The sequence below is a fragment of the Parus major genome, chromosome 1 (genome assembly GCF_001522545.3).
Source record: "Parus major isolate Abel chromosome 1, Parus_major1.1, whole genome shotgun sequence".
In the NCBI taxonomy this organism is placed as follows: Eukaryota; Metazoa; Chordata; class Aves; order Passeriformes; family Paridae; genus Parus; species Parus major.
Window position 1 is genome coordinate 54046407 of NC_031768.1, and position 19767 is coordinate 54066173.

Below are 19767 nucleotides of genomic sequence, written 5' to 3' on the forward strand. Positions count from 1 at the left end.
GCTTTAGACTTGTATTTAGCCAGTAAGATGCCATGAGGTGGGTATATACCTGAAAGAGAATCTAGGTAAAATTCCTTGACGATCTTGAAACCAAATTTTATTCGTGCTGTTATGCTTTGGGAGCTGTGAATTTCCAGCAATGTTTTGTAACATTCTACCCAGCAGAGAACATAAGCCTCTTCAGTTTTCACAAAAACAGTAACAAATATCATAACGGAATAAATGCAAAAATAGATTTGAATATGAATGTCAGGGAATTTATTTCTTTACATATTTGATTAATTAGAGAGGATCAAAGAGAAATAATATTAATTAATTAGTAATGTGTTGTAAAAAAGTTATCTCTCTTCCTCTAAGGAGAAAAAAAAGTAAGAGACAGTTTTAAGAAACTACATTATTAAATAGTCTTTTCCTTTAGATAAATATGGTGACTAGATTTACCTTTTCATTTTTATGTGATTGATTTACCAAAATTAATAATACTTTTTTAAATTTCATTTCAGTGTTTAAAAGCCCAATCTGTGAAATGATTGTTCTAACACGTTATATAATTGAGGTGCTGTTGTAATAAGGAAAATAGTAATTGGTATTGATTATGTGAATATGCGTGTGGCAGGTTTTGGGGGTTTTTTAGTTGAGATTTCTAGTATAAAGGGATTTTTTTTTTCCTTTTGGTAGGAGTACTGGGGTTTCTTTTCCCCCTGTTGATTTAAGAAAACACTGTACATTTTGATAGAGTGAATATATGGGAAAAAATTCTGGTGAATTCTATACAGTATAAATGCTACTGCCTGCATAAAATACCAAGAGAGCAAGATAATTCAGATTAGAATGGACTTCAGGATGTCTCTATTCCAACATCCTGGACATAACTCAGCTAAGTCAGTTGTGATATCAGACCAGACTGCTTAGGACTATATCTAGTATGGGCTTCAAAATCTCCAGGGACAAGGACTGCATAAGCTATAGAGACAATTTGTGTATTTACTTTTAATTCTACATACTTTGATTTGTTCTTGTTGTTTAATGTGTGCTAAGAAATATGCTAAGCTTCTTTCTTGAGAAGAAGCTAATATTTTTTTCACTGGTATTTTTTCCTCTAAACTTTATAGGTATATTTTAATCTTATTATCATTAAAACAATTGGGACATAGACATAAAAAGATTCAGTAGAGAGCTTTTGAGAGATTCTAATGCTCATGAAAGAGTCATTTAAAAGCAGTAGGGGAAGAAACTAATATTAATTTCCTTGTTTTGTGACTTGTTTACTTTTCTGTAGAGTGAAAATGACAAAGGCATGCATCTGACTTACATTCTATTCCAGGCGTCCCAAAAGCCTAATACTTGTAAGGTCCATTTCACAATAATTTTAACAATTTTAACATTTTCTCCCAAACTGTGATAATATTTAAAAAAAAAATCTGGTAAAAATACTGTTTTGACATACAACAAAGGAAAAATTTAAAAGTAGAGGAAAATCTTATTCTCGGTACATAACAGTAACTTTCCAATTTTTTTTCTTATTCACATTTTTACACATATTTCTATTAATACAGACAGCTATAATTTTATCCTAATACTTGCATTACTTCTGTTTTCATAATTTTATGAAGAGGAGTATTTTCCCCCCAGTACCTAACTAGCTTTTATTATGAAATATATCAGGGTAAGCATTCTGTTTTTTCTTTAAAAACTTTACTCATAGAATTGTAAAGACGGGAAAGGTTCTGTAATTTTCTGCTCAAATATGTCCATTGAGAACAGGTTGCTCAGCACCTTGTTTGCTTGAGTTTTGAAAATCTACAAAATTTGAAAAACCATGGTATCTCTAGGCTTCCTATTCCAGTTTTTGACCTCCCTTATGGTCAACTTTTTTCTCAATATATTAAATGAAAATTTCTACTCTTACAACCTATTACTTCTTTTCCTACCACTGAACACAAGTATGTAGCACCAGGTCACATAATCATTACACCCTCCCTTGAGAGTAGCAAGGTACTTCTTTACCCTCTTAAATAAATCAATTTTTTCAGCTTTTCCTCATGTCTCTTGTTTTTTCCATTACTGAGGAGCACAGAATCATAGACATCTAATATTCATACTCATTTTGTCTGATTGAGCTAGTTGTTTCATTGCAGAAGGCAAATTGATTGGTCAAACATGATTTGCCTCTGGGTAATCCGCTCTGGCCAATCATATTCTTTTTTTTTCAAGTTTGATCTGACATTAAACTGGTCTCCCTCCATTTAGTTGTCCAGATCCTCTTACTTTCTCGTCTTAGAGATGAGTGTGATATTAGGTCATTCCGGTTCTCAGGAATATTTTGTTTCCTATGACTTTTCAAGGACCGCACAAAAAGCAGCTTTGAAAAGTCCAAATGCATTGGTCACATCTGCCAGCACCCTTGGGGACACGCCTCCCGTGTTCATGGTCCAAAATTGACCTGCTGCTTCAAATACTCCTTAGCTGTATTATTCCTGATGTTAAGTGATGTTTTATTCTCATTCTTTAAAAAGGTATTATCTGTATTTAAAAAGGAAACTGGAACTGACCAGTGAAAAGTAAAGGAAGGGAACAACCAATCAAAACAAGTAAACACCAGTAGGTATCTTTGTTCTTTTCTATTCCCTTTCTGTCACTAGGTACATTGCTTTACTGAGTAGTGGGCTCAAATTTTTCTTAAGATTTTTGTGGTTTTTTATCTGTCTTCCTTTTTCTTTTCAACTGATAAACTTACAGAAGCCCTTTTTATTGACTTGTGTATCCAGTCCTAGCTTCAAGTCCCATTAAAATTTGACTTCCCAGTTCCATACCTGCATCCCCAGGTGCTGTCTCTACAGTCTTTCTGTGTAATTTAATCTCATTTCTATTTCTACATACTTCCTTTTTCTGTTTCTCTGTGCCAATCTTCTGCTTTTTAGACTGAACAAAGGACTGCTCTTGTTCTTTAGATAAATTATTTTTAAAGATCAGCTTGTTCTGCTTGGACTCTTTGCCCTTCAGGAAAGTGTTCCAAAGGGTTCTGTCAAGGTGATTCTTAAAGAAAGCCAAATTTCTTTCCCTTGAGGTCCAGTATTTGGGATTCTGCTATTTGTTCAGTAACTTCTCTAAAGATTTTAGAATTTGTCATATTGCACTTGCTTCACATCCCCAGTGAGATTTCCCTTGTTTGCAATTGTTATGTCAAGCAGAACATCTCCCCTGTCTGTTCACTCATGTCATTGAGATATGTCAAGACAGCTCTGTCTCCTCATTTCCCGAGCTGTCTACCATTTATTACAGCACCTAGTTAGGCAGCTTATCCCACCGCACACCTACTGTGCCAGTGAGATTATGGCTGTTCAGCTGTATATGAACCTCTAATTCCTCATTCTCTTCCTTTGCTGTGTGAATTCCTGTACAGAAAAAATATATGGGTCCAGTCTCTACCTTACAAAAGGAAACACTCTCACTTAGGAAATTCTTTATAACCTTTTCCCCACAAAAATAAGCTCTTCAGAACAGTGTCATAGTCAGATATCAGCTACTGAATTACAAATTACTTTCAGCTGAATGTAACAGATATTTTATACATGTACATAAACTTGTATTTTTGCCCGTTCCCCTATTTCATATATTAGATTCAGAAAACTATTAGACATTACAACTTCAGGTCTGTGGGGCTGGAACCCCAAGATGTACATTTATGTTAAATATGACAAATGTAGATTGTTCTCATGAGAAAGACAACAGTGCTGAGCTAATAATACTTTTTAGGTATTATATTTAATGAAAATAACTTTACATTTTGTGGAAATACTACCTGTGGCATTGATTTTTTTATTTGAATATGTGGTAGAAAGAGAAAATGTAAATACATAGCATAATGACTGATGAACCACTGAGGAATTTTCCTTATTTTTGTAATATTTTATTTTGCAACTCTCATAGTTGCAGAAATTTGATTTCTCCTTAACACTTTACATTTAATAGATTTTAGTACTGTTTTTGTACTTGTTTTACTAAGGTTACTGAAGCTTCGTGTTTTTTTTCATTCAGAAAACATCAATATTTGAAATTCTATATTGAATTGAATTGGTTGACAGCAAAAATATAAAGAAGATAAAAATAATTCTGAACTTTTCAAGACTTTTAGCTGAGCTATAAGAACACTAAATTGTTCTTGGTCATTGAGGCATGTTATAAGAAAAATGGATGACCTTGATTTATATGTTCTTGAAATAGCCCTTTTCACCTTCAAAGCCATCCATCTTAAGGACAAGAAGTTTGTCTATGATAAAACATAACGTATGCTCCAAGGTGATGCCAAATGTCTAGGGAGACAACTGTAAACTCTGTCAGTGAGGTATGACTGTGGCAAATCAGGGTGTTCCTACGCTTTCACTTTGTGTCATTTTTCATTATACCATATGTTACTTATACTGTCTTTAAAACTTTCATCAAAATCTATAAAAACCTTGTATGTTATTCTTATTAATCATTTCAGCATTTCCTAGATAATGGGTTGGCACCAAGGTTAACAATTTCCCTCTTACTCCTTCCCTTTACTTTTATCGCTCTCCTTTTCTTCACTCAGTGAAACTGGATAAATATTTTTTCCTTCAATGAAATGATACTCAAATCAGAATTATTACTGAAAATAAGTTGTAGCCAACAATGGAGTGGGCCTCAGCTGTGCTGTTTGCTGTACAAAGTGAAACTGAGCATAATAGTTTTCTTTAATGCATACAGATTAGTGAAATGCAAGTAAAGTGGTTGAATAAGGATTTAACATTATTAACATACCAGGAACCATGCAGAGAAAACTTTAGCAGTGTTTCTTACTGCATCTTCTTATTTTGGGATGATTACAGTCAGACCTCTTTAGAGATAAATGTGGAGCAATGAAGATGTCAGGCCATTGCCAGGATCTTGCTGCCAGCAGGGGTGGGAACATTAGGGCAGGTTTTAAGGCAATCATGGTAAAATGGCATCTTGACCAAAAGGTGTCAAGCAACAAATTACTGTATTTTTTCTCTTTAGAGGGACTTCCATAGCTCTACACAGACTGAAATTCCCTCACTAAAGACTGTAATTCACCTAGTGTACAAGGAGTCAACTCTTTATTGCCAAATCAGGTACGCTATTTCTAATGATGCACTCATTTTATGAACTGAGAAGCGTAAATGGCTTCTTTGCTATTTTTCAAAAGCTTCTTGATAGCCTTAAAAGGAATAGACTCATAACTAATACCTGCTGATTATGCAAACAGAACTTCCTATCACTATGTAGAAATATCTCTAATTTGTGTACGTTCTTGCTCTACCAGAAAAATATTTCCTCCTAGTAGTTTATATGTCAGTACTTATTTGAAAACTCAAACAGATGTGTAAACAGGTTTGTTAGTACTCACTTATAAAGCTTTGCAGATGCATTTGTCACAACTCTGAGCAGATAAAACAGGAACATTATACAAGCAAATAGAACATTGCAAGACTTACACAGAATTCTCTTCTTTTTTGTGCATCCAAAATAACTAGCTATGTGTTTCACACAGAGAAAATACTTAGGAGAAATTAGTGTGTAAAGTTGCAGAGAAAGCCCAGCTGAAGTAATTTAGAGACAGTAATTACCTCCACATTACTGTTATTGTAGTTCTTACCACACACCATGAAGCAGAAAATAAGAATCTCTGACTCATAGAATACTTGAAAGATATTGTAAAGATTCCCCACAGTAATGCTTTGTGTGTCACCTCATCTAAAAAATTAGTAAACAAATAATAGCAATCATCTAAGCATGCTTTTGGAAGTAATGGTAATTTTAAAGGGCCATTTTTATACATAAATGCACATTTAGGTATACCTAAAATTGGTGTTTTATCTATATTCCAGTTTATAGGTTAACTGTGCCTGGGTACTTGTGGATGGAGAAACATACCTAAGGAGCTGAATCACTTTAGTGCCTTGTACATTCCATATTTCAATAAAATCCACAGTCAAAGTAGAAGCTGAGCATAGTGAGAATGCCCATTAAATACACTAAGCAAATCAAGAAAATCAGCCTTAATTAAATTTGTTCAGATTTGCAGAAAAAAAAAGCCAAATCAGGTCACTGTAAAAGTTCTAGAATATTTTATTGCACTCCCTCATTTCCTCCCATCAGCAGTAATTTCCCTCCATTCCAGCTGACCTTTCCTTCTCCTGTTCCCACTATCATTCATTAGGAGAATTTTACCTTAAAATGCCACATTTCTCACAAACACTGAAAAAGAAATAATTTACAATAAGCCTCCCCTATACTAGTTTTACATTTTATATTTTTATTTTAAAATAAAAAATACTTATATATTTGTATTCACATAGTTTTAAATGTTTTATTTCATTTAGTGGAAAGAGAAAGCTAATGCAAAGCAAGATTATGTGCACTGTGTAACAGCTGCTGTTTACTACTTACCATGAAATCCTTCTGTTTCTCAATTCTTCCAACCTGTTAAAATTAATTGCTTTACTAATTTTTTCGTGAAGGAAGGATGCTATTCATGATATCTCATCTAAGCAACAAATTTAAGTAAATTAGCTGTCTAATTATCTTAATCACTGGATACCAGATACTTAGAGAAACAAGTTCTGTACAATTTAAATAAACATAAAAATAAACTATGATTATTTCACATTAATTCTCAAGATCACTCTTTCCAGTGTAGAAATTCAGAAACTTGATAATAAATACAACACACTATGTTTCTGTACCATTTCATATAGAAATTGGATGAAAAGTCAAAATATCATATTTTCAAGACTATATTTTTCTAAAGGATCTGACAGTAACATACCTTCAAAATTAATCAGTCCAATACAGCATTAGCCTTCTCTTGGAACAGCTCTGAGTCTCATGATAATTGTTTTCTTGTCACCATTTCCTATGTTTAGATTTAGATTCTTAAATGGATGACTTTTCCTATAATATGTCATGGCTACCTGACTGGAAAGAAGCACAAGAAAAAATTATAATAGAAGGTGTATCCTGACCAGTGAGACTACTTAGGAGAATAGGTACATAAATATGTAAATGTATATCTTTCAGATGACATAGCATTGGTATTGATATTAAACTGACACATAATTAAAAATCTGGATTTATTGTGAGCACACAATGCCTTATTTGAAAACAATTTTGGATTAATTCAGCATGAAAACAAGTATATTTTTAATAAACTCTCAGTTTATCTCAATTCAAAACACTTGTTATTAGAGATGTATTTTCTGTTCAGAAAAAGAAAATAATTTTCTATCAAATACTTAATAATTCCTGCTAATGAGCAAATGTATTAGGTTTCCTTCATAAGGTTTTGATAATGAAGTGTGTGCATGAGTGTCTTCTGTGAGAAGACACTAGAAGACTCCTAAGTGTGATAGAATCAGTTCCAGCCAGCTCTAACAGACTCCCTGCTGGCCAAAAGACCTTTAGAGGAAGCTGTAAAAGCCCATTATAGATAAGGGGCTAATGTGTATGTCTCAAACACTGAGAGCTGGATTTCTGTGGAACCAAACAAGGATTGCTGGTTATAATATGCCATGAGAAAGAACAAAGATGTGACTGTTGATAAGGATCAGGGGATGCAGCACTTTTCCTGGACAAATGTCTTTTCTCTAGCTTCTGGAGGTGAGCACAACACAGTACAGCACAAGTTTCCTTCCTCCTTTCCTCCCTTCCTCCCTTCCTCTCCTTCTTTAATTCATCTCTTTTTTTATCTCCTTCATTTCATCTAAATCCTTTATCCAAAACCCACTACTGTGTGCATATACAGTAGGTCAGGGAGTAATATACCAATTTCCATGTCAAGTCTAATTTAATAATAAAACTTTGCCACTTTTTTTTGCAGATCCTCTGAACTTTGTTGGTCCTTTTGACCATAAGCATTCCCTTCCCCTTAAGGGTGGGATGTCACAGTAGTTCCTCTAAAATAAAAGATTTAAGGGAGTAAAAACTGCTTCACAGCAGCAGACAGGAGAGATAGAAATCAGAATACATGAGAGAAACATAAAAAAAATTCAGTGAAGGAGAAGGGAGAGGAGAAACAAGAAGAGACTCCCTTGCAGCCTGTGGTGAAGACCATGGTGAGGCAGGTTGACCCTTGCAGCCCATGGATGATCCTACACCAGAGCAGGTGGATATACTTCAAGGAAGTTGGGAGGAGACACAGCTGGAACAGCTGACTCTGACTGACCAAAGGGATATTTCAGAACATATGGCATCATGCTCAATATATAAAGTGAGGTAAGAAGGAAGAAGAGAGAGGACATATAGAGTGATGTTGTTTGTCTTCCTGAGTTACCATATGTGTGATAGGGTCTTGCATTCCTGGACATGGTGAACAGCTGTCTGAACACCTATAGGAAGTGGTGAATTAATTCCTTGGTTTGATTTGAGTGCCTGGCTTTTGCTTTCCCTATTACATCGTCTTTATCTCATCCCACAGGTTTTCTAGCTTTTTATCTTCCAATTCTCTCCAGATCCTACTGGTGGGAAAGTAAGAGTGTGTGGTTCTTGGTTGTGGGTTGGGGTTAAACCATGTCAGAAGTCCAAACATCAGATTAAGGTACTCTCCTTAGTGTCTTTGTTTCCAAAACCAGCACCCAGACATAGCTATTTTGCCTTTGTTTTTCAAAATGAGAGGTGAATTTTTCCTAGTAGAAGATTCAGTTTAAGGTTATCAGTTTGATTGTGTTCAGTTTGTTTCCCTATACTTTGTTGTTTTCCTCTGCAGTAACTTTAAAATTATCCTTGGGAATAAAGATAGACAAACAGCAGCTCTTTTCTGACATAATGAGAATGCTACTGAGGCTTCATCCCAACTTTCCTAATTTATTCAAAGTCCAGTCTATGTTCGCATATTTTACTTACTGCAGCTGTAAAGTCTTGACAATGAAGCTGCAGTTAGTTCAAACAAAAACTTATTGAAAATTTTTTGGGTTTTTTTCAAATTCTAAAAGTGGAAATTTAAATATCTATTTTAATTCTTACTGTGTAAAAATAAAAAAAAAATCATTTTTTTATCAGTACGGTAAGAAGAAGTCATACTCACACAAGCCAGTGCCAAAACTGTGCTGACTTTAAGGAAATAAAATTCTGTGCCCCAGCTGAATTAGTGATCACTTGAATGACTGTTTGGGCTGGTCAAACGGAAGAAAACAAAGATACAAATTTATGCAGTGATTTCAATGAATGAGGTACCATTGTCAGTTTAGCAGTTATCTTATTCATCCTGTTAAGATGATATAAAATGTAGCCAAGAAACGTAGAAATTCTAAGACAACACAAATTGAGTATAAACTATACAAATATAAATATACATATAAACATTATACAAGAGCTAAAATTCTAGTAATTTCAAAACATGAATTTTAGGAATTTTTAGAAAATCTACCATTGAAATTGCTTCCCCCTCCACATCTTTCTCTAAGAAGACAAAATAACCAAGTAGTCCCCTCTATTGAATATACCCAGTCATACCTTTATTGAATTAATTAGATGTTTATGAACAGCAGTTCTTTAGGGATGAGTATGTTAATTTTGGGATGACAGTTATTTACTTTTGTTCTATGTTTATGTACTTGGTGGTGATAACTAATATTCCATTCTGCATTATCTCGTCAGCTCAGCTTGCTGGAAAGCATTTTGATAAGGTGAACCAACAATGAAACTGAGCTTAAATTAAGATTTCTAGCATAATGAAACTCAATATTCACAGCTCCTCTTCCACAATTGAGATCCTGCACTCATTTTAATGCAATTAAAGTGAGGGAGGGAAAATGATGTAGAATACTGAATATTCACACTGAATTGCTTTTAAACCTGAGAAAGCAAATCAACAGTGAAACAGAGATGACACTAAATATTATCTCTGTATTAAATATAAATGCTTTCAGTGATCTTGCTTTTGCTACTGAAGATAATATTGAACTTTCAGACATTCTTAGCATGCTATTAAGAAAGAAAAATGTTAAAGATGGAGGGGCTATTATTCTCCTTTTATCTTGACCTCAAAACTGCACTTTCCCTGAGGAAGTAGGAATATGGCACCTGATGCAGACTGGCACTTGTTGGCCTGTACAAAATATTCAACAATAGAGTATGATGGAGTTATCAGACATTCTTTACACCTTATATGTAAAATGTTCCATATGATTTTCTCTTTTAAATTCCTGTGAGGGATTTAAGAGATTCATTTATGTTTTGCACTGGGACAAATGATATGTGGTAATCTAGCCTACTCCCTTAAGGTCCACAACAAAACAGGCACAGTAATACTGGGCTTAGTTCATGCATAGGCCTTTAGGGATAAAAGTTTCACACATTTATTTTTGAACCTGTTTACATATTTGTGTATAATGTGTAATGTTTGCCTGTGTATATACCTAAAAGGGTGGTTGGTACAAAAATACGTAATTCTCTCTTGAAATGCATGTATTTAGAGAGCAGAGGCTTTGACAGTGGTTTTGCTCTGTCACCATTTTCAGGCTGAACCTCAGTGTTTATCTGATGCTTGTACTTGTGCATTGGCCAGCTCCATATATAATCCATTGAAAAGTCTTAAATGACAAAATTCATAACATCTTGTGAGTGTTGACTTTTACCCAGAATATAACACAATGGGTAGAATTGTGATTATTCTAAAGTATTCTTTGAGATCTAAAGGCTAGAAATATTGACAGAAGGAAAGAAACAAATATACAGACAGAACGGTACACATAGCCAGTTCATGTATACCAAGCCATTTTGTTACTATTTTTGCTTTACTACTGATTTATGTTCAGAAATTAGCTGTAGAGCTTATCATTGATATGATTTAGCTCTCTATTTTATTTTTCTTCACCATCTTGAAGAACAGCAGGTCTTTTACCTTTAAAGATGCAAATAGGATGATTTACAGTCAGTACTTATTTTTTTTGTATCTATAATTTTGCATATCTCCTGTTGTTTTGTTCATCACACTCATCAATTAGATATAAAGGAACTCCCTGTCTTACGACTTGTTTTGCTAACACAGAATTTAAGATTTCACATAGAAGCTACTGTGGGCAGCTTTTCTCACAATAATTTTGTTCTTTTGTAGAATAAATATCTGTGACAAAACATGAAGACTAGGTATCACAAATTGTATTAAAAGTATAAAAAATATGTTTCACTCCCTGAGCAACAGTCTGAGCTTGGTCTCTGTAGACTCCAATATTGCAGTATATACTCCAATGCATTTTCTTCAGACACAGAATTGACCAAACTATTCAGAAATTGAAAGAGAAAAATAGAAATCAGGAAGCCTAGGATGACTCATTAAATTATAGATGCTGCAGAATGGTGTGTGTAAGCAATATGAGTGTCTTATGGGGGGAAAAATATGAGAAAAGTATTTTCTTCTTCTGTAACAAGCATCTTTTATTGTACACTTTATAAAACTCTTTAAACTTTTAATTGGAATTCTTTTTCAATTGAATTCACTTTTCCAATGTGATGAGTAGAGGATTATAGTACTTCAGTGAAAACAAATTCATGTTTTATAGAAGACTTTTGCTTATACAAAAATACTAGGTCAGTCCCATATGCTATAGCTTAATTTTTGCTCCAGTTGAATAATTTAATTCATGATATCCAAAACTTTGATTCATTTTTCCTCTGTTCTGCAGCTAAACTCACACCAATCTAACATACTTATTATTTGCAAGAGATTGTCAATGGCAGATTTTTGTTTCAAGCAGCATCAATAGGAATCTTTCATTCCAAATTTGAGTGTTTGGACAGTACTATAAAAGCAATCAATCATCAAATGTCATTCAGAATGATTCATCTCTTACCTTATATTTCAAGTAGGTTTTTTTTTTACCTTTGTTGCCAAGCAATTAGGAATTCTGTTTTCCTCTAACTGAGGTTCCCTCCTGTGTATATCCACTTACTCTTTATGGGGCATTGGTGAGGTTAAACAAACAAATGCAGAAGCAAATAAACAGTAGAAACACATTCTACAACAGCCCAATTAAAATATTGGGGTCTCATCCTTCCTGCAGGAGAAGAGAAAAGCCATCCCTGAACAGTGTCGAAGTCTAACAGAAATGAATTGCTAGTTTCTGGGTAGGAAGTACACTTTATGCTCAACAGAAACCCTGCTTTAAAATTTCTATTCCACAAGGCAAAGACAGCTATATCATGAAAATCCATATCAAGAGTTGAGCCTGGTGTGAAACATCAGTGGATCTGCAATGCAGAACTGATGATTATAGAACAGTTCTCAACTGAGAATGACACAGTGCAAAGGAAGCTTTACAATTAAATCTAGTTGATTGATTAATGGACATTTTGAACAGTTTGCAAAGTAATTTTCAATCACCTGAAGCATACCAGACTTCTTGATCTGAATGTCTACTATTTTAAAATATTACTGAATAATATTTCCACTTGGTGTGAAGGATGGTGAAAATGCATTATTATGCATTTATGCTACTACTGTCTTCACACTGGGGAACGCAGGCTAATAAGAATTCCATAATGAAAAGTCATCTAATTTGTATTATTGTCTGCAATGATGATTCCGAATGTGTTTTGTTCATATTTTTTTGTGTTTCATAGAATCACAAAATCATAGAAAAGTTTGTGCTGGAAGGGACCTTAAACATTATCTTGTTCCAAATTCCCTGCTGTTGGCAGGGACATATTCTACTAGACTGGGTTTCTCAGCGCCCCCTTTACATACTAGGAGACTGCTATAAGGTCTCCCTGGGGACCTTTTTCCCTAGCATGAGCTACCCAGCTCTCTCGACCTGTCTTTATAGGAGTTCTGCAGAGCTCTGATTCCATTTGTGGCCTTCCTCTGGGTTTGCTTCAGCAAGTCCCGGTCCTTTTCATACTGAGAGCCTCAGGCTTGGTCACAGTATCCCAGGTGGGGTCAGTGAAGGCAGAGTCACAGGGGAGAATCACCTCCTTCCACCTGCTGATCACGTTTCTTTTGCTGTAGTACAGGATGTGATTGGCTTTCTGGGCTGCAATTGTACGTTGCCTGATCAAGTTCAGCTTTTTGTGCACCACCACACCCAAGCCTTTCACCTAAAGGCTGCCAATAATCAACTCTCTGCCCACGCAGTATTTGTGCTTGGGATTGCCCTGACCCACATGAAGGACACATAAAAAATTTGTACATGAACACAAAGAAGTATGAGCTAAATATTGCATAGGTATATCATATATGTGATTGACATTTCTTCTCTCATACCCAATAAAAATGTATTTTGACTGTGTATTCTGCACACTTGTTAAGTGCTCAAGGTGCAGAACAAAGCAAAAACTTCTAAAAGGTGCATATAATGTTTCATTTAATTTTTTTACATAAAGGATTAGAATTCGATATAAAAAATATAAATCTAAGTATTTACAAAGAGTCTTTGAAAAATTAATTGTAATCTTCTTTCTTCCACTGACATACCATTTGTATTTAAATAAGAAGAGAAAATAAAAGGAGCTGCACTACTATTTAATATTTTGCAAAGGATTAAGGATAAAATACCAGTTACCATAAATACAGTAGAAGGTTGAGGCTCTCTGGAAGAAAACCTTCTACACGACACAAGAATTTGTTTCCAAGAATAAGTATAGATAAACTGTCTTCCTTGGAATATTATCTTTTATGTTTCCTTGCAATATTATTGAACTGAAAGAAGTCACCCAATTAGCTGGTTTATTCACCTATGAGACAGCTAAGTAGCATTCATTTTTTTTAAAAATTGCATTTATCCTTGTGCTGAAGCTCCAGCCACAAATTAAAGGCAAGCCTCCAAAAATAACTGATGAATTACCAAAGAGAATAGTACAACCTTGGACACTCCAAGCAGATATCTGCAGTATGAGCCCTCATATAAGTGGAATTAATGGCCAGGATGGAGATACAGCCTTTATCATTATTCATGTCGGAAATTTAAACAGTAAGTCCTTGACACTTTTCTTCAGATCACAGTACTGCCCCAAAATCTAGCCAATGGTAAGGAGAGACATTGGCAGAGTTGTGCACAAGGTGAAGCAGCTGAAAAACTAGCAGCACTGAGGAAGCTTTGGAAACTAATTGTACTTCTTTCAGAATGTGGCAGAATTTCATGTCTGTCCAGGACAAGTTGGAACTGAACATGTATCAGAATTGTTCTATTTTTCATCTAAACAAGCATGAGTTTTTTTATAGAAGAAAGGATAGTTTGGTAACAGCAGCTTTCTTGCCTTTTCAGAAGTTCATTAATTAAATTATTTTAGTTTTCAAGTAATTCAGTAAAGCATCAGAACAAAAAACGTATCACATAACCTCCCTGTCAAAAAAAACCAAACCAAGACAAACACAAAAACCCACAAAAAACCAGAGAAAACCCACACTACCAAAACAAAACAAACAAAACCCAACCAACCAAAACAAAACCAAACAAAGAATCCCAAAACAAACAAGCAAAAAAAAACCCACCCAAAATTCACTATCTCAGACCACAAGACTTCAGGAACATGATAATGTCATTTTATTTTTTGCCTAATTGCAAACCGGGAAGCTGTATTTAGGTCAGAATCTCAACACAAAATCACTTCCCTCTTTAGAGTAGTATCACTTCCCTCTTTAGTGTAAAATATATTTTCAATATATTTATTGAAAATAAATTTGTGCCCATTTTCAAGGTCACTAATATATATTGTTCATATGTGAAAAAAATCTGTATTATTGACAAAATGTATGATTCCCTTTGATAATATTTTCAGTACTAGTTTTTCCTTTGGAATGTGTCTGTTTCATCTTCTTTCAAGAGATTTCAAAATCAGAATTTTTAATTGTCTTCTATACAATAATTCAAAAATTGATCACTTATTGAAATTGAACGAATTCAAATGAATGAGCTTTTGTCTAAAACTATGCCTTTTTTAATTGCAAACTCCTTTAGAACACAATGACAGTATTTTAATTGACTATTTATACTTGCACTGCATGCCTACTTTATTTCCATTGATGGAATGGGTGTCTTTCTGTGAAAGAAAATATTATTACAGGATAAAATTAATTTTCCATGGGCCGTTGGCAACCTCATGAGGTTCAAAAGGGCCAAGTTCAAGTTGCTGCACCTGGCTCAGTGCAACTCCCATTATGAATATAGGTTGTGGGAAAAAGAGTTTCAGCACAGCACTACCAAGAAGGACTTGGCAGTACCGGTGGATGCAAGGCACAAATTGACCAGCAATATGCACCCACAGACTAGAGAGCCAACCCTGTTCCAGGCTGTGTCAAAAGCTGTGTGGCCAGCAGGTCAAGGGAGGTGATTTTTCCCCATCTACTCTGCTCCCATGTGATCACACCCAGAGTGCTGCACCCAGCTCTGGGGGCCCCACAACAAGAAGGATGTCAAACTGTTGGAGTGTGTCCAGAGGAGGGTCAAAAAGATGATTGGAAGGATGGGCCACCTGTTAAAAAGAGCTGGGCTTGCTCAGCCTGGGTAAGAGAAGGTTCTGGGGAGACTTTATCGTGACCTTTTAGTACTTACAGTGAGTCTACAAGAAAGAAAAGGAAAGACTTTTTAGCAGTCTTTTTGTGACAGGACAAAGAGAAATGGTATTAAACTGAAGGAGGGTCAATTCAGAGTAGATATAAGAAAGAAGTTTTTTTTTTTACAATGATGGTGGTGAAAACAAAGGAAAATATTGCCCAGAGAGGTAGTAGATGTCCCATCCCTGAAAATATTCAAGGTCAGATTGGACAGGGCTCTGAGCAACCTCATCCAGTTGAAGATATCCCTGCTTTTTGCAGGTAGAGGTCAGGCTAGGTGATCTTTAAAGGTCCTTTACAGGCCAAATTATTCTATGGTTCTACGATCCTATGAGGAAAATATACACAATTTTCCTATATGGAAAGACTTCAGAAGTATGATAAGCAAATTCTCATTTCCTAAACAGTAATATAAAATATTTTCAACTGGAACATAAGTTTCAAAAAAATCTTAAGGAGACAAGGGGAGGAAAAGAAACTAACAAGAAATGGAACAGCTTTATTTTTTTCATCAAAAACTTTTAATCTTATTCTGTGAAAGCAATTTCTAAAGGAATCTTTCTGTAGTCTTCAATAAAAATCAGACTGAACAGGCAATCAGTAAGAGCTGAATAACAAAGAAAAGACAGCAAACAATCAGTTCTAGTGTTTTTATGCAAAAACTGACTTCATTTTATCCTAAGCTTCTTTTTAAATTAGGCTGAGAAGTTCTAGGGAACAATTTATAACAGCAATTCAAGACATGAGCTTAGTGTGGGGTTCCCTTCATGAATCTCCCCTTCCACTTGCTACATAAGTATCTTGAACTAAACATACAAACATTAAATCACTAAAAGATGAAGTTAATTCCCTTACTTGGTAGTTCTTGATTTCTTTACTGACTTGTAACAATAAAAATAAGTAAAATAGATATATAGTGTTAGACATAGTTCTTTACTATTTTCTACATAGTTTCATGGTGATATAATGAAGAATTTTATCTATTTATTCTGTAAAGCTGAATAAAGGATTTCTCAGCTGATTATTAACAGGAACAATGAATACCATTCCACTATTTTTGCTCTCAAATGTGCATTTGAAGATGCTGGATCCAAAGAAAACTTTCAAAAGACAAAGATACACCAGGATGAAATGAACTTTGGTATCTTCTCTGAAATATAGGGGTACACAATACTTTACTTATGACCAATATTGATTTTTTCTGATAAGTGACATCTTCTATGAAATAATTTTGTGAAAAATAAAATATAGTCATGACTTATTACTAGCTGAAAAGCACAGAAAACATATCCAGTAACCTCCCATTAGCAGAAAACAGTATTTATTTCACCAATCAAGTCAGAAAGTAGATATGTTTAGTATGCTTTAGTACCTCTTCGTTGCCTCTTTGTTCCATTTGGGTTTACAAAAAATCTGAGAGAAAATAGATAAATGTCTTTTAAATTAAGTTTTCTTTACTTCCCTGATATACATAAGACTTAATACAGAGAAGTTTTTTAAATATAAGTTATTGAGCTACAGGTGAAAAGTAAATAAATTTAGTTTTCATGTTTTTGTATTCTTATATACTGAATAGCAAATATTCTTTTGAGAATAGAGGAATAATAATGGATTTCATGATGAAGAAGCATTTAAAGGAAATACGTAAGTCATGAGGAAGTTGAAGTTCACTTTGATGTAAAAAGTATAATACTGAAAGAAAAAGGAAGCTTATAAAGATAAAAATGAACAAAAATTACATACATTTTAAAAGAATATAAAGGACGTGGTTACACACATAATGCAGTCAAAACTACAATAAGTCTCTTCGATTTCAAATCCAATGGCATAAATGGAATAAAAAGAATGCATAGCAAATGTAATTTCTAGGTTCTGCTGCTACAAATAATCTTCCGTATTCTTGAGACAAACGAAATACTGTTGTGTTTCTAGCCCTATCAACAAGTGTCTTAAGATTCAAGCAGATGTTCCTGGATTTTTTTGCCCATTGGTGCCAATACTCATTATAACTTTGCCCAGAGGAGTAAGGGAACTAATAGAGTATATCTGTAGCATTAACTTGCTGAGAAATTGTCCATCTATGGCAGAGATTTGCTTCAGAGAACACAGACTTTTATTCAGTTTTCCCCATGGTGCTCATCACAGATATCCCAAATACCTATGGGTCACTGGGGAGTATAGAAGAGATAAAATAAGTAATGGACTGGTTTGCATTGTAGATAATTTCCCAAAGACACAAAGCAAATCTAAAAGAGTTTATATGCATACATTTTTAATTACAAATTTTTATAGCTTAAACATATTGGATTGCAAGCAAATCAAGGTTCACTTACTCCCCTATGAGCCATCATAATCAAGGAGTAAAATCTTTTTTTATTCCCCAACACACATTAAAGGAATACAATAAAAAGTTCTTATTCCAGTGATAGAAAGTAATTTTTATTGCTCTACGTGGTTAAAAGTACTCACTCTAAAAAAAAAAAAAAATTATAAAAGTAACTTGATTTGTAGCAGTAAATGGATAAAGGATGCAACACAACAGTGGTTAACTTGGAAAATTCAGAAAAATATACAAATTTAGGAAGAATGACTATGAAATTGTACACAACATCCATGGTAAAACTCATAAAAATAAAATATTTGTGTTTGTAGCCTGCGTTATTTGGAGGATACAGATTTTTTTCTGTATATTCTTTTACCTAATATGTACTCTGATTTAGTTTTGACCTGTGAAAGCCTGCACAGTTTTGGAGAGTTTTTTTTAAATGTGAGTGGGGGGAAGTTGTTTATTCTTGTAAATTTCACTTGCAAAAGATTGAGGTAGTTCAATGTTTTAAACATAATAACGCACATCATCTTTGTGTCCTTTAAAATCACTTTTTAAGTTCTGCTCATGGATTATAGATTTCTGACAGTTCTCAGATGAAATATCTCATAAAACCCATTAATAGCAAATTCTTTCTGTTACAGGTTTTGTACATCTCCTGTATATATGCTACTTAGAATGCTTTTACATAAACAATAAACCTAATGCATAGGTATTTCTATCTTATTTGCCAAAAAACATATAGGGTATCTTCCAGGCAAGTTTATTGAAGTGCATCTGCATCATACTCTTTCCATATGCTATGTGGAGTTGGCCTTTGTATGCCCAGGATTTTGGGATATTTGGAAACTCTAAATATCCTCTGAGCAGACAGCTAAGTGCTCAAAAATTCAAGGTTAAATGATGCCTTGAATTCAACCTATGTGCAAATTCCAAGTGTCCAGTGAAGGTTTCAGAGAAATCTGAATACACTCATGGCATATGATTTATGAAAATGCTGATGTCTAAAAATTTTATTAGCAAAAGCTTTAAGAATCCTGTATATATAAGGTGAGGTTGATAATTGTGTATAGGGCCATGACCAGACACTATATTGCAGAAAGCATTCGACTTCTTCAGTTCTTAGAAAGCCCTTTGTCCTTCATGATACATCTCTGGAAATTTAAATGTCATAGGCAAATATCCAGCTCAGAGCTCTAATAAGATTGTATATGTGGCTAGAAGTATGGGACATCTTCCTGAATATTTTAGAAAAAGAATTTTCTTTTTTATTTTCCTATCCAAAAGATCATTTCTATTTATAAGCAACCCATGATTCCTTTTGGAGGAGACCTAGTATGATGGACATCTGTTATAATTATAATAAATTCTCAGGGAATAGAAGTATATAGGATCTTAATAGTATTCTTGTAAAAAATGAAAATATTTTAAAGATTCTGTCCTTTTCCTCATAAATTAAAAATTTAATAGGAAAAGAGTCTCTGAAAAATTAAGGGACTCTCTTTTTTGTGCTACTTATTTTTACCAGAAGACTTAAATAATGCAAGTTTGGTTAGATGTAAATGGATATTCAGGAAATTACCCAAATAATCAAAGTCCAGACTTTACTTTACTTGAAGTTATTCTAAACTATTGTCTAACACTAACTGTGAAACTGGTCTGGGACCAATGGTACCATGTTGTTACCTTACAGTTCCCTTCTTTATTGCTAAGACTTAAAACCTTTTCAATTAAATATTTACTTTTAAGGTTCTTAGAGTCACTAATGATCTGCATCCATGCTGAATTATCTCTGTTAGAACCTTTCTTCTTCATGTAACCTATGTACATTTCCAAAGCTTCTCTCTCAATTCTGCAAAGCTCTCAGTAAACCTAAACCAAGGTCACACTGCAGTTTTACATCTAACAA